Genomic DNA, 14,577 nt, shown 5'->3' on the forward strand with positions numbered 1-14,577 from the left:
TTTAAATTATTCATTATTCATTACAATGTGCAATATTTTTCCCATGTGCAATTATTTGTAATTATTTGTAAATATTTTTTTACAGAGTTTTATATACATGATATATTCAGAGTTTTTATTACTTTTTATTACTATTGTTATACATTGTACTTTTTATTGTCTATCTTTTGTACTGAGTACTTTACTGTCCCTTCATTGTTGCAACAATGTGAATTTCCCCACTGTGGGACTAATAAAGGATTATCTTATCTTATCTTATTCTATTAAATAAAAATATCTTACTGAGTTCATCTTTATCTTCAGGTTCTTCCTTCTTCACAGGCTTCATCTGGAAACCTCCACACTGTTGGTCCCTTGAGAAGAGCAGTTCCACAGAAGCGACGTGTTCCGCAGGGATTAAAGATACTTCACCTGAAAATCACCAATATGTGAAGAAGAAACTCAACAACTGGAGGAAACTGAAGGTTGTGGGTTTGAATTTCCAATCACAAATAAATCCTAGTTAGATTAAATCTTAAATCCAGATTGGAGTGTATCAGCACAGGACAGCACGGTACAGTACAGGTTCTAATCCCACTATCCACATTCTCTTATTATTTCTACTGATTAGTGACTCCAATACTAACCACACTGTACTGTACCATACTGTACCATACTGTACTGTACCATACTGTACTGTACCACACTGTACTGTACCATACTGTACTGTACCACACTGTACTGTACCATACTGTACTGTACCACACTGTACTGTACCATACTGTACCACACTGTACTGTACCACACTGTACTGTACCATACTGTACCCCACTGTACTGTACCATACTGTACTGTACCATACTGTACCACACTGTACTGTACCATACTGTACTGTACCACACTGTACTGTACCTCACTGTACTGTACCATACTGTACTGTACCTTACTGTACCACACTGTACTGTACCACACTGTACTGTACCATACTGTACGACACTGTACTGTACCATACTGCACTGTACCATACTGTACTGTACCATACTATACCACACTGTACTGTACCTCACTGTACTGTACCTCACTGTACTGTACCACACTGTACTGTACCCCACTGTACTGTACCCCACTGTACTGTACCATACTGTACTGTACCTTACTGTACCACACTGTACTGTACCTCACTGTACTGTACCATACTGCACTGTACCATACTGTACTGTACCTCACTGTACTGTACCATACTGCACTGTACCATACTGTACTGTACCTCACTGTACCATACTGCACTGTACCATACTGTACTGTACCATACTGTACCACACTGTACTGTACCTCACTGTACTGTACCATACTGTACCATACTGTACCACACTGTACTGTACCACACTTTACTGTACCATACCACACTGTACTGTACCACACTGTACTGTACCATACTGTACCACACTGTACCACACTGTACTGTACCACACTGTACTGTACCATACTGTACTGTACCACACTGTACTGTACCATACTGTACCACACTGTACTGTACCTCACTGTACTGTACCATACTGTACTGTACCACACTTTACTGTACCATACTGTACTGTACCACACTGTACTGTACCACACTGTACCATACTGAACTGTACCACACTGTACTGTACCACACTTTACTGTACCATACTGTACTGTACCACACTGTACTGTACCACACTGTACTGTACCTTACTGTACTGTACTACACCACACTGTACTGTACCATACTGTACCATACTGAACTGTACCATACTGAACTGTACCATACTGTACCATACTGTACTGTACCACCCTGTACTGTACCACACTGTACTGTGCCATACTGTGCTGTACCACACTGTCTGGTGGAAAAGTGGCATCATGCTCCATATTTACTTACAGAAGAAATCATCATCATCATCTTCATTTTTTATAAGTTTCTTCTGGAATCCTTCATGTTGTAGATTCACAGGGGTGACGTGCCCTTCTTCTGCTGACTGCATTATTAAAGATCTAATAGACAGATGGATAGATGGATGTATTTTATTCCTCATTAAGGGAAATTCAGAAAAAGTCTTGCAGACTGTTTTAACTTCCTGTTGTTTAAGCTGTGAGGCTGTAAACAGGGTGAAAATGTTAAAACTATTGTGGTGCCGGGCAGCGTCAGGCAGAAAAGACCTCTAATAAAACTTCTTAATCAAGAGATAAGTTCATTTATATAGAAGCTTTTATACACCGTGGTTATTCAAAGTGATTTACAGATGAGATCAAACAAAGGTAGTAATTAAGATTGAAATAAATGAAAAGAGAATCTAAAATAATAAAAGAATCTAATAAACAGCTCCAGAAATACATTCCAGTACTCAGTGACTATTATCAGCTGCATCTCTGCACAATATTGCACTTTTGCACATTATTCTTTAATATCACTGCTGCTATATAAGCCTACATTGTTACTTCTATAGCACAATATGTTCTACATTCTTTAGTTCTGGCTCTACATTTCCTCAGTACCGTGTACTGGCCCACACTACATTTCTCTTTTGCTCCCCCTCACTTTTATAGCTTAGGAAATAGTTCTTGTATTTATTGTAAGTCTCTGTATTTATGACACTGTTGTTTATCTGCACTGTGTTTATTCTATTGTTCTGTGCTGCACCCTGGTCCTGGTCCCGGTCCTGGAGGAACGTTGTTTTATTTCTATATGTACTTGTATTGAGCTGAAATGACAATAAAGCCTCTTGAATCCTGAATGAGATCCGATCAATCGATTTATTTCGGTGGATCTGTTCAAATGAATCGGTTCATCAGTACTGAATCATGTGTGATGCTAACAGTTAGCGGAGCAGCTAGCAGTTTGTGTGTTTAAATGAAACTGGAGTTAAATCTCCTCAAATCCTCACAGTGATGTTGTATTATGAACTCTAGTTTATTAATAATCAGAATGTATTTAATAATTAAAGTGTAACAATCAAATGTATCAATATTTTACTTACAGATGTTTCACTTTAGTACCAACACATCAGCTGCTGAACTTTCTTCTTCTTCTGTTAGAATCGAGGTGGTTTACAACGTTCAGGTTCATTATTGCCACCTACTGGATTGCAGTGTGAGTGCTGACACCACCACCATCCATCCATTCAGCTTTATTAATCCTGATCAAGGTCGCAGTGCTCTTCATTATAATTTACTATATTTAATTACTTACACTGAATCATATTCACCAACCCTGTATTTATTAAATAACACTGGATCACAGAAAAAAAAATGTTGTCTGCTACTTGGAGTGTTTCATGTGTCCTATACTAAATCGAGTGTGCAGAGTTCAAATCTGTAGACGAATTTTGCCTATGACGTCGGGTTCTGAAGTTATACTCGGTATCATTGGTTATTCAAACAGACGCGAGAAACTGTTTTTGTATCTGTTATACAGCCACTGTGCATAACTAATTTGTGGTTCAAAACTGCTAGAGATTACAAAAACTGCTTCACATTAACAAACGTGTAACTGAAAAGTTCACGTGAGTCTTTATGCAATGCAAAATTGCACATACAGTGTTCAAAAGTGCTTCAGGCACTTGCTTTTGCGCTTGTGAGTGTCTGTTGTTGACCGCTGCAGAAACCAGCAGTAGTCGCCCATCATGTTGGGGTTGAAGTGACCTTGATATCTTTTTTCCATGGTGGCAATATCCTGGTGGAATCGTTCCCCGTGTTCATCACTCACATCACCCAAATTTGAAGGGAAAAAATCCATATGAGAATGTAAGAAATGAATTTTGAGTGACATTCGGCAGCTGAGTTGCTGATACGCTGCTAACATGTTGCTCACAAGTTCAGCATGGTTGTCAGCCCGATGGTTGCCAAAAAAGTTTTGCACAACTAGCACAAATGCATCCCAAGCGGCGAGTTCAAGCGTGTTCAGTTTGGATCTGAATGTGCCATCGCGCATTATTTCGCGGATTTCAGGACCAACAAAAATTCCTGCTTTGGCATCCGTTTTGGTTTTTCCAAACTTATCCTTCAGATACTGAAAACCATTTCCATTACGATCCATAGCCACGACAAAGTTTTTCATTAGGCCGAGCTTAATGTGAAGTGGTGGAAGGTACACTTTCAGTGGTTCAACCAGTGATGCATGTTGCACATTGTATCGGCCAACAGTGTGATCAACTCTGGATGGCCACTGTTTTACTTTGTAATGATTGCTGTCATCACGACTGTTCCATAGGCACAGAAAGCACATGTGTTTTGTGTACCCCAACTGTAGACCCAACAGGAGTGCCACGACCTTCAGATCACCGCAAATGTTCCAGCTATGATTTGAATAGTTGATCAGCTTCAAAATGTGTTCCATTGAGTCGTATGTCTCTTTCATTCCTGCAGCATAAGCAATAGGAACAGAAGGCTTTTCGTTGCCATTGTGCAGCAATACAGCTTTCAGGCTAGCTTTGCCAGAATCTATAAATAATCTCCACTGCTCAGGTACATAGTCGCAATCTAGCTCCAGCATTAGGCCATTCACGTCAATACAGAAACAAATGTCATTTTCCAGCTTGTAATATGATGCTAATTTTGCATGACGATCACGAAAGTGTGAAGTTGTGGTACCTTTTTGTAGTAAATTCCATTCCTGTAATCTGGAAGCTAACAATTCAGATTTCTCTTTTGATAAAGACAGGTCTCTCACTAGATCATCTAAATCAGATTGGCTCAGCAAGTGAGGCTTACCATGTTCAGATTCTGGATCATAACATGCGTCAGGAGCAACATCATCCTCATGATCTCCATCAGAACTGTCATTTTCAGAAGCACAAGATGCAGGTGGAATTGGCACTGTATTCTCAGCGTCATGTGGCACTGGCTTCAGAGCAGACTCACAATCAGGATAAACAATTTTTGACTTGTTCTTCTTTGAAAATCCAGCAACATTAGTCATGCAGAAATAGCAGTCCGAGTGATGATCTTTCGGTTCCCGCCAAATCATAGGCACAGCAAACGGCATTGCCTTTCTCTTGCCATTGAGCCACTGTGTGAGACCAGCGTAGCACACAGTGCAGCAGATGTGAGGTGCCCAGCTTTTGTCTTGATCTACAACTTTACACCCGAAATAATACTTGTAAGCGATCATCACTCTCTTCGTCAGGTTTTTGCGCTGATCGCATAGGGTGTATTTACCACAAATGTAGCAAAAATTGTCTGGATGGTTAACACAGCTCCTCCTACTCATCTTTAGGCTTAAGCAGACATACTAGCAATATAGGAAAACAATATTGTCAACTAGCTATGGTGCAGCAATTACAATGTTGCCAAGCTGCAGAACATGGACAAATCTACCAAGCTGTCACCAAACTGCATTTGGCCTGTAACTTAAAATCTCGACGTCCTGCGCAAATTTTGATTCGGAATCAGCGCACTCGATTTCATGTAAATAGCATGTTTTATTCCAAGTAGCAAAATCTTTGTTTTCCTGTGTAATCAAATATTGTTGCTGTGTTGATGTTGTGGTTCATCCTGTAACAAACTCTGTAGATGAAACCCTAATGAATAATCCAGCCTAGAGAAGATCATGATGCTAACTGGATGGAGTCATGCTCATCTAAACTGGTGATGCTGGTTATGATCAAACACTGTACATTGTACTGATTGCCAAGGTCTATATGTGAAGAAATCATCATGAAAACATGAAGAACGTCCCAGTAAAGCCGAGTAATGTACAAAATTCTGAAGGAAGTAGAAAGCAAGTACAATCCCTCGATGCTTTTACAACACCTGTACGTCTCTTATATTGTGAAGAATGACAGATGCATTTTGTAACCGGGTGAACATTTATTAGGAGAATGGAGTCAGAACTGAGTAAACATGAAAATATCTGGCAACAATGAAGAGAAGCTGCCAGACATTTCCAAGAAAAGAAAGAAAGAAAATCTAACCTAACCTAAACCCCAGTCCTAACCATAAACCCTAGTCCTAACCCTAAACCCTAGTCCTAACAATAAACTCTAGTCCTAACCCTAAACTCTAGTCCTAACCCTAAACCCTAGTCCTAACCCTAACTCTAGTCCTAATCCTAAACCCTAGTCCTAACCTTAACTCTAGTAATTATTGTTATATTAGTAATATGGAGCAGTTTTTTAACAATGTACCAACAGAACTGAGGTAAATGTTGATATTCCCAATATAGCTAAACAAAGAATTTCAGTTAGCAATCAACGCTAATAGTAATTGTTTTTTATATTAGCAATATGGAGCAGTTTTTTAACAATGTACCAACAGAACTGAGGTAAATGTTGATATTCCCAATATAGCTAAACAGCAGACATCCCAAGTCTCCCGGATGTTCCAGGAGTCTCCCGCATATACATAGTGGCTCCCTGATACCCGCAAGTCAGAAAAAATCTCCCGGAATCTAGAACGAGCGGCCAAGAGCGCGCACACACACACACACACACACACACACAGGCGACACAGACTTTTTTCCCCGATCGCGTATTAAATCCGTTATCTGATATACAATCTAGTGCACTAAGTAGGGAACATAAATCTATGATCAAATATACAATTTAGTGCATTATGTAGGGAACATATTTAATTATGCACTATATAAGGAACACAAATCATCATCTAGTTATACTTTCTAGTGCACTATGTAGGAAACATAAATCCGTGATCTGATATACAATCTAGCGCACTGTGTAGGGAACATAAATTCATATCTAAAATACTATCTAGTGCACTATGTAGGGAATATAAATTCATTATCTGATATACAATTTAGTGCACTATGTAAGGAACCTAAATCCGCTAACTAATACGCTACCTAAAGCATTATGTAAGAAACATGTCTATTATCTAATACACTTTTTTTTGGGATTCAGTTAGCGATCAATGCTAATAGTAATTATTGTTATATTAGCAATATGGAGCAGTTTTTTACCAAATTTACCAACATACCTGAGTGAAATGTTAATGTTCCCAATACATCTGAATACAGAAAAGTAACAAACTATCGATGCTGAGTGTAATTCGCGATATATTATTAATATGCAGACTTTTAACGAATGTGCAGAATTGAGGAAAATGTTGATATCCTCAATAAAGCTAAAGACAGAATTCCAGTTATCAATCAAAGCGAAGTGTAATAATTGATAAATTATATCACTAATAGCTGAACCCAGATTCTCAGTACGATAATAATGCTAAGTGTAGTTATTATCTTAGCAAATAATGGATGCTTTTTGTTAAAATGTACCAACATGCCTGAAGAAAATGTCGATATCCTCTATACAGCTGAACACAGAATTTCACTTTAGTGAGGCTAAACATGTTTTTATTGATCTGAAAAGGAATCAATAATGAGACAAAGGATTAAGGTTCAATATGTAGATATTTTATTAACAAACAAGCAATAACAAGCAAAATACCTAAATGACACATAAATGGCCATAACAATACTAATCCATGTAACACATAGCAAAAGAAAAAAAACGAAGAACAACCTCACAGATCAGCTCATCATCATCCTGCCACATCTAGACTGGATAGGTGGATATTTGCCCAGACTGTAGCAACTGCTCAAATATATGAAAACATCAGACTGTATCAAACTAATTGTACCAAATTATATAAGCCAAACCATGAAAATGTGTGAAAAACAAATTATATTATAAGTAACATCTGTGTCAACATATAAAAAAACACTTTCAAAACACTCAAGGACACCTTACAATACAAAACATCAGTACATAATTAATGACACAGATTAAGGGTAGACGAGTTTAAAGAAGTACGTTTTAAGGCGTGTTTGGAAACTAGGAAATGAATCAACGGTGTGGAAGTCAGGAGTGAGAGAGTTCCAGAGATGTGGGCAGAGTAGCTAAAAGCTTTAGCCCCCATAGTAGACAGACGGACCAAAGGAGTAGATAATTGGAGGGCAGAAGAAGATCTGAGTGTACGGCAGGGAGTGTATACATGAAGAAGATCAGAGAGATATGGAGGAGCTTTAAACGTAAGGAGGAGAATTTTTAATTTGATGTGATACTGGACAGGAAGCCAGTGGAGCTGCTTGAGAACTGGAGTAACATGTTGAGTGGAAGGTGTTCTAGAGATAATACGAGCGGCAGAATTCTGAACTAACTGAAGTTTACGTATAGCTTTATGAGGTAGACCAAAAAGGAGAGTTACAATAATCAATTCGGGATGTGACCAGGGCATTAACAAGAACAGCAGCCGATCCAATACCTTTTTTTTTCAATTCACTTCCACTATTAGCTGATAGCATTCACTTACATCAGGCTCTAAACCTCCTGGTTCTACCCACCATTCACTCCACTATACATAATCACATTATTATTTTCCAGTAATAGTTAAACCTAAAGATTTATACTTTTATTATTACTATTTACTTATTAATTTAAGTGTTAAAAACTTAAGAATTATGTAATTTTATGTGTTATGTTTTAAAGTTCAATAAATATTTGAATGATTCAGAATATAGCGCTGTGAGTTTGATTCCCTGAATGAGAGAAATAATCAACCTAACAAACTGATCTGTTATAAATCTGGATTTCCTGGTAATTTCCCTTAAAACTGACAGTGGTGCCTGTAATTGATTATTAGCTATTAATTACACAGTATAATTCATTAATTGCAAATCTTTTTTCCCCAACACTCACTCACTCACTCAGGGAGGATTTATATTTTATATTTTAGCGTGTTTGATACAATCTGATGTGTCACACTAGTGCTGATAAATAAGCAAAGCAGTCCCCACACTGTGAGCATCATTTCGGTAAAATGTGAATGCGCTGGTGTTTTTTGAGATTACTCTGTGTAATAAAACTCTTCCCACACTGTGAGCACTGAAATGGTTTCTCTCCAGTGTGAATGCGCTGGTGTATTTTGAGATAACTCTGGTAATTAAAACTCTTTTCACACTGTGCGCACTGATACGGTTTCTCTCCAGTGTGAATGCGCTGGTGAGCTTTGAGACGACTCTGTGTAATAAAACTCTTCTCACACTGTGAGCACTGATACGGTTTCACTCCAGTGTGAATGCGCTGGTGTTTTTTCAGATCACTCTGTCCATTAAAACTCTTTTCACACTGTAAGCACTGATACGGTTTCTCTCCAGTGTGAATGCGCTGGTGTTTTTTAAGATCACTCTGTGTATTAAAACTCTTTCCACACTGTGAGCACTGATACGGTTTCTCTCCAGTGTGAATGCGCTGGTGTTTGTTCAGATTACTCTGACAATTAAAACTCTTTCCACACTGTGAGCACTGATATAGTTTCACTCCAGTGTGAATGCGCTGGTGTTCTTTGAGAGTACTCGGTTGACTAAAACTCTTATCACACTGTGAGCACTGATACGGTTTCTCACCAGTGTGAATGTGCTGGTGGGTTTTGAGAGCACTCTGTGTATTAAAACTCTTTCCACACTGTGAGCACTGGTATAGTTTCACTCCAGTGTGAATGCGCTGGTGCATTTTGAGATTACTCTGTGTATTAAAACTCTTCCCACACTGAGAGCACTGATACGGTTTCTCTCCAGTGTGAATGCGCTGGTGTCTTTTGAGAGTATTCTGTTGATTAAAACTCTTTCCACACTGAGAGCACTGATACGGTTTCTCTCCAGTGTGAATGCGCTGGTGTCTTTTGAGAGTATTCTGTTGATTAAAACTCTTTCCACAATGAGAGCACTGATACGGTTTCTCTCCAGTGTGAATGCGTTGGTGTATTTCAAGATGAATCTGATGATTAAAACTCTTCCCACACTGTGAGCACTGATACGGTTTCTCTCCAGTGTGAATGCGCTGGTGTTTTTTGAGTTCGCTCTGGGACCGGAAGCTCTTCCCACACTGTGAGCAGACGTTTCCTTCTTCCTGTGTGGGACTGAGAGAGGTGTTAATGCTGACAGTACCAGAGGACGTTTGCTGATTACTGGAGCTTCTGGTGGGCGTCAGATCCTCATGTTCAGTCTTAATCTTCACCAGCGCATCATATTTATCATGGTTGCAGCTCTTGATGTGATTGTGGAGGTGATTTTGGGTTGTAGAGGAACGTGGACACGAGGAGCAGGAGAAATCCTTGTTCAGTTCTGAAGCAGAAAATAATAAAATACATTTATAACATTATAAATAATAAAATACATTCATAACATTATAAATAATAAATACATTTATAACATTATAAATAATAAAATACATTTATAACATTATAAATAATAAAATACATTTATAACATTATAAAAAATAAAATACATTTATAACATTATAAATAATAAATAAATTTATAACATTATAAATAATAAAATACATTTATAACATTATAAATAATAAATAAATTTATAACATTATAAATAATAAAATACATTTATCATTTATAACATTATAAATAATAAATACATTTATAACATTATAAATAATAAAATACATTTATAACATTATAAATAATAAAATAAATTCATAACATTATAAATAATAAAATACATGTATAACATTATAAATAATAAAATACATTTATAACATTATAAATAATAAAATAAATTCATAACATTATAAATAATAAAATACATGTATAACATTATAAATAATAAAATACATTTATAACATTATAAATAATAAAATACATTTATAACATTATAAATAATAAATACATTTATAACATTATAAATAATAAAGATTGTTAGTAAATGTTAAACTGAGATCCGATGCTAAAGTCCTGTAACGTGATTCATCCTGCATTCATCATTTCCTGCTCACACTGATCTGCATGAGCACAATACAAGCTTTCACTGTATGATGCTTCATCCCAGGTGCCTCTGATTCTATTCAATACAAATATCTTACTGAGTTCATCTTCATCTTCAGCTTCTTCCTTCTTTACAGGCTTCATCTGGAAACCTCCATCCTGTTGGTCCGCTGGGGTGAGGTGTTCCTTAGAAGTGACATGTTCCACAGGGATTGAGGTTCCTTCACCTGAAATTTCTTTGTTTTGTGAGAAAAAAAATAAGGTTGTTATTGCTGGTAGTAACGACCAACTTCTTTATTAAGCACTTAAGTTAGAACTAACAGACACGTACTTCTATACTATCTGTCAAAAAAGACGACCTATAAACCTTTGTTCAAACAGGGTTTCAGCAGATTTAATAATAATAATAATAATAATAATAATAACAATAACAATACAACCCCAAATCGAAAAACGATGGGACATGACGGAAAATGCTAATAATAATAAAAACACAGAGTTTCTTACATTGACTTTGACTTTTATTTGATGTCAGACAGGATGAACCTGAGATATTTCATCTTTTATCTGCTCAACTTCATTTCATTTATTAATAAACATTCCTGCATTTCAGGCCTGCAACACATTCCAAAAAAAGTTGGGACAGTTCTCTATTGGGGACAGGTCAGGACTGCAGGCAGGCCAGTCCAGTACCCGTACCCACTTCTTCCTTAGCCACGCTTTGAAACACTCGCTTACATTTGAAAACAGATCTTGCTCCAGATGAGCAGCCAATCACACTCTCCACCAAGGATGAACAAGGTGAATGTTAGGAAGGCAGCTGGCCCTGATGGAGTACCTGGACGCGTGCTTAAAGCTTGTGCTAAGCAGCTTTTCTATTTGTCTCTGGCCCAGACTGTGATTCCAACGAGCTTCAAGACCGCCACCATTGTGCCAACATTTAACTGCTTCTGCACTGAACAATTTCCGACCTGTTGCTCTCACTCCCATCATCTCCAAGTGCTTTGAAAAACAAGTTCTCTCTCACTTGGAATCCCGTCTACTTGCTACACTAGACCAGCACCAATTTGCATATCCTCTCAACAGGTCAGTAGAGGATACTACCTCCACTGCACTTCACACTGCACTGACCCACTTGGACTGCCAAAACACCTATATTAGGATGCTTTTCTTTGACTTCAGTTCAGAATTTAACACGATGATTCCATCCAAGTTGATCTTGAAGCTCAGTCAGCTCAGCACCAGCGCATCAGTCTGTAACTGTAACCCTGCTAAACTCTTCCACACCACTTTAAAAGTATCACTGCACTCTGGAACTCTGTACTATTCACAAGTGCACCATCTCACCTGTATATACCATCAGCACAAACAATCATGTATATATTGAATATGTCTGCTTAGATACTCGACTTTATTTATTCTCATTCATTACCCAATCATTCAGCCACATTTATTCACCTTGCATTACTCTGTAATTATTTACTAGTCTATACACTGTACAGTCAGCATTATCTGTTTAAAATTCTTTATCTTCTGTCTCCTCATTTCACTCACCTGCTCACTTATGCACTAAAATCTACAATCTAAACACTAGATCACAAAAATATTACAAGAAATTCAGACACGACCAAATTAGGAGAAATTATTTTGCTCAAATTATAAAAAGTCTTACTGAGTTCATCTTTATCTTCAGGTTCTTCCTTCTTCACAGGCTTCATCTGGAAACCTCCACACTGCTGGTCCTCTGAGAAGAGGAGTTCCACAGAAGCGACAAGTTCCGGGGGGATTAAAGTTACTTCACCTGAAATTCATCAATATGAGAAGAAGAAACTCAACAACTGGAGGAAACTGAAGGTTGTGGGTTTGATTTTCCAATCACAAATAAATCCTACTTAGATTAAAGCTTAAATCCAGACTGGAGTGTAGCAGCACAGGACAGTACGGTACAGTACAGGTTCTAATCCCACTATCCACTTTCTCTTATTATTTTTACTGATTAATGACCCCAATACTAGCCGCACTGTACTGTACCACACTGTACTGTACCACACTGTCTGGTGGAAAAGTGTCATATTGCTCCACATTTACTTACAGAAGAAATCATCATCTTCATCCTCTTCCTTTTTTATTAGTTTTTCCTGGACACCTTCATTTTGTAGATCCACAGGGGTGACGTGTCCCTCTTCTGCTGACTGCATTATTAAAGATCTAATAGACAGACATTAATACATGGTTTAGACTAGGGCTGCACGATATATCGTTTCAGCATCGTCATCGCAATGTGTGCATGCGCAGTAGTCACATTGCAGGACGTGCGATGTCACTTAATGCAAATTAAATCAAATACGTCATGCTACAACTTTTTTGCTGCTTGACACAAAACGAAAATTCACACTGTTCTCATTTTCCATGGCACATCTACCAGAGGCAGATTTTATTTGCCCGATTTCATTTATTTTACTCCAGTATTAGATGCACGGAGTTTGTTGCTGTTTGTTGGGAGTGACATGCAGTTTTTGCGTGCTCCGCTAAAGTGGCCCCGCCCCCACTAGTAATTCACCACAGAGTGAAAATGAGCGAGCAACAGGAGAAATAGACAGAAAGTGAAGATTTGCCTTTTCCAGTGTTTCACCATATGAGAGAGGTTCCAAACGACAGACAGAAATCAGTGATGCAATAACTTTCTACCTCGCGAAAGACATGGTGCCGGTTAACACAGTTACCAAAGAAGGTTTTAAAAACATGATCCGGTCACTTGATAAGCGGTATGTAATACCGTCACGCACATATTTTTCTCAAGTCGCCATCCCCGAGTTATACGAGAAATGCAAGGCACAAATTGAAGCAGAGCTGTCGCAAGTGCAGTATTATGCAGCTACAACAGACTTGTTGTCCAGCCAGACAACGGACCCCTACATACTGTAAGTCTGACCGTCGACTTTATTAATGAGGATTTCCGACTGAAGAGTCACTGTTTGCAAACGGCATTTTCCCCTGAGGATCATACAAGTGAGAACATCGCAACCGGGCTGAGAGATTTTTAATTTAAATATAGCTTTACGTTTTATAGCAAATTGCATTTATTTTAAGTTGTACTTATGTATACCACTCAGGGAATCGTTGTATAGCTGCTCTTTTATTTGTATAGTTTTATTTTAATGATGTTTACTACTTGAAGAGGTTTTGAATGTGAAATAAAATGTTAAATGACCCATTTTGTCAATCATGTTAATTCCTTCATGTGATATTGAAGCTTTCTTAGTTTAATGATCAGTTTCAACTGAGTACAAAGATGTAGCTTGCCATAATCTATTGTATTCCTTGTAGGCACCACCCTTTTTCACAGATGAGCCCCTTATTTAGAGTAAGACACAGGCATTATTAATATTACTAATAATGTGGTGAAAATTCCTGCATTTTCTTAATATCACAATATATATAGAAAAAAAAAATCGCAATGTCAGTTTTTTCCAATATCGTGCAGCCCTAGTTTAGACGCGCAGTAAAACGTTTAGTGTAGATGGAGCGACCGCAGTGAGAATTCCGTGTTGATTGCGTTTTGTCCCTTTTGGGGATTCCATGATGAATGGAAGAGCGAAACTCCCCACACGTTAACTATCTTTCTGGAATAAAAGTCACTAAAGTATGAGGCTCCTCATCATTTGTGCATCAACACTTTATTTCTTTCTTTATCAAGCTAGTACACAATTAAAGATGCTCGCTTACACTTTTCACCTGACTGTGACTATAAAACTGTGCAAACCACCTGTAAACAAAGTTCAACTGTAAACAAAGTTCACCTGTAAACAAAGTTCAACTATAAACAAAGTTCAACTGTAAACAAAG

The 14,577-nt window shown here is 37.7% G+C and overlaps 1 pseudogene; it reads left to right on the top strand.

The window, feature by feature from the left end:
- The window catches only part of LOC134302895 (uncharacterized), a 657,104-nt pseudogene that overhangs the window by 397,040 nt on the left and 245,487 nt on the right, over positions 1–14,577 (top strand).

Source organism: Trichomycterus rosablanca, chromosome 2 (genome assembly GCF_030014385.1).
Source record: "Trichomycterus rosablanca isolate fTriRos1 chromosome 2, fTriRos1.hap1, whole genome shotgun sequence".
Taxonomy (NCBI): domain Eukaryota; kingdom Metazoa; phylum Chordata; class Actinopteri; order Siluriformes; family Trichomycteridae; genus Trichomycterus; species Trichomycterus rosablanca.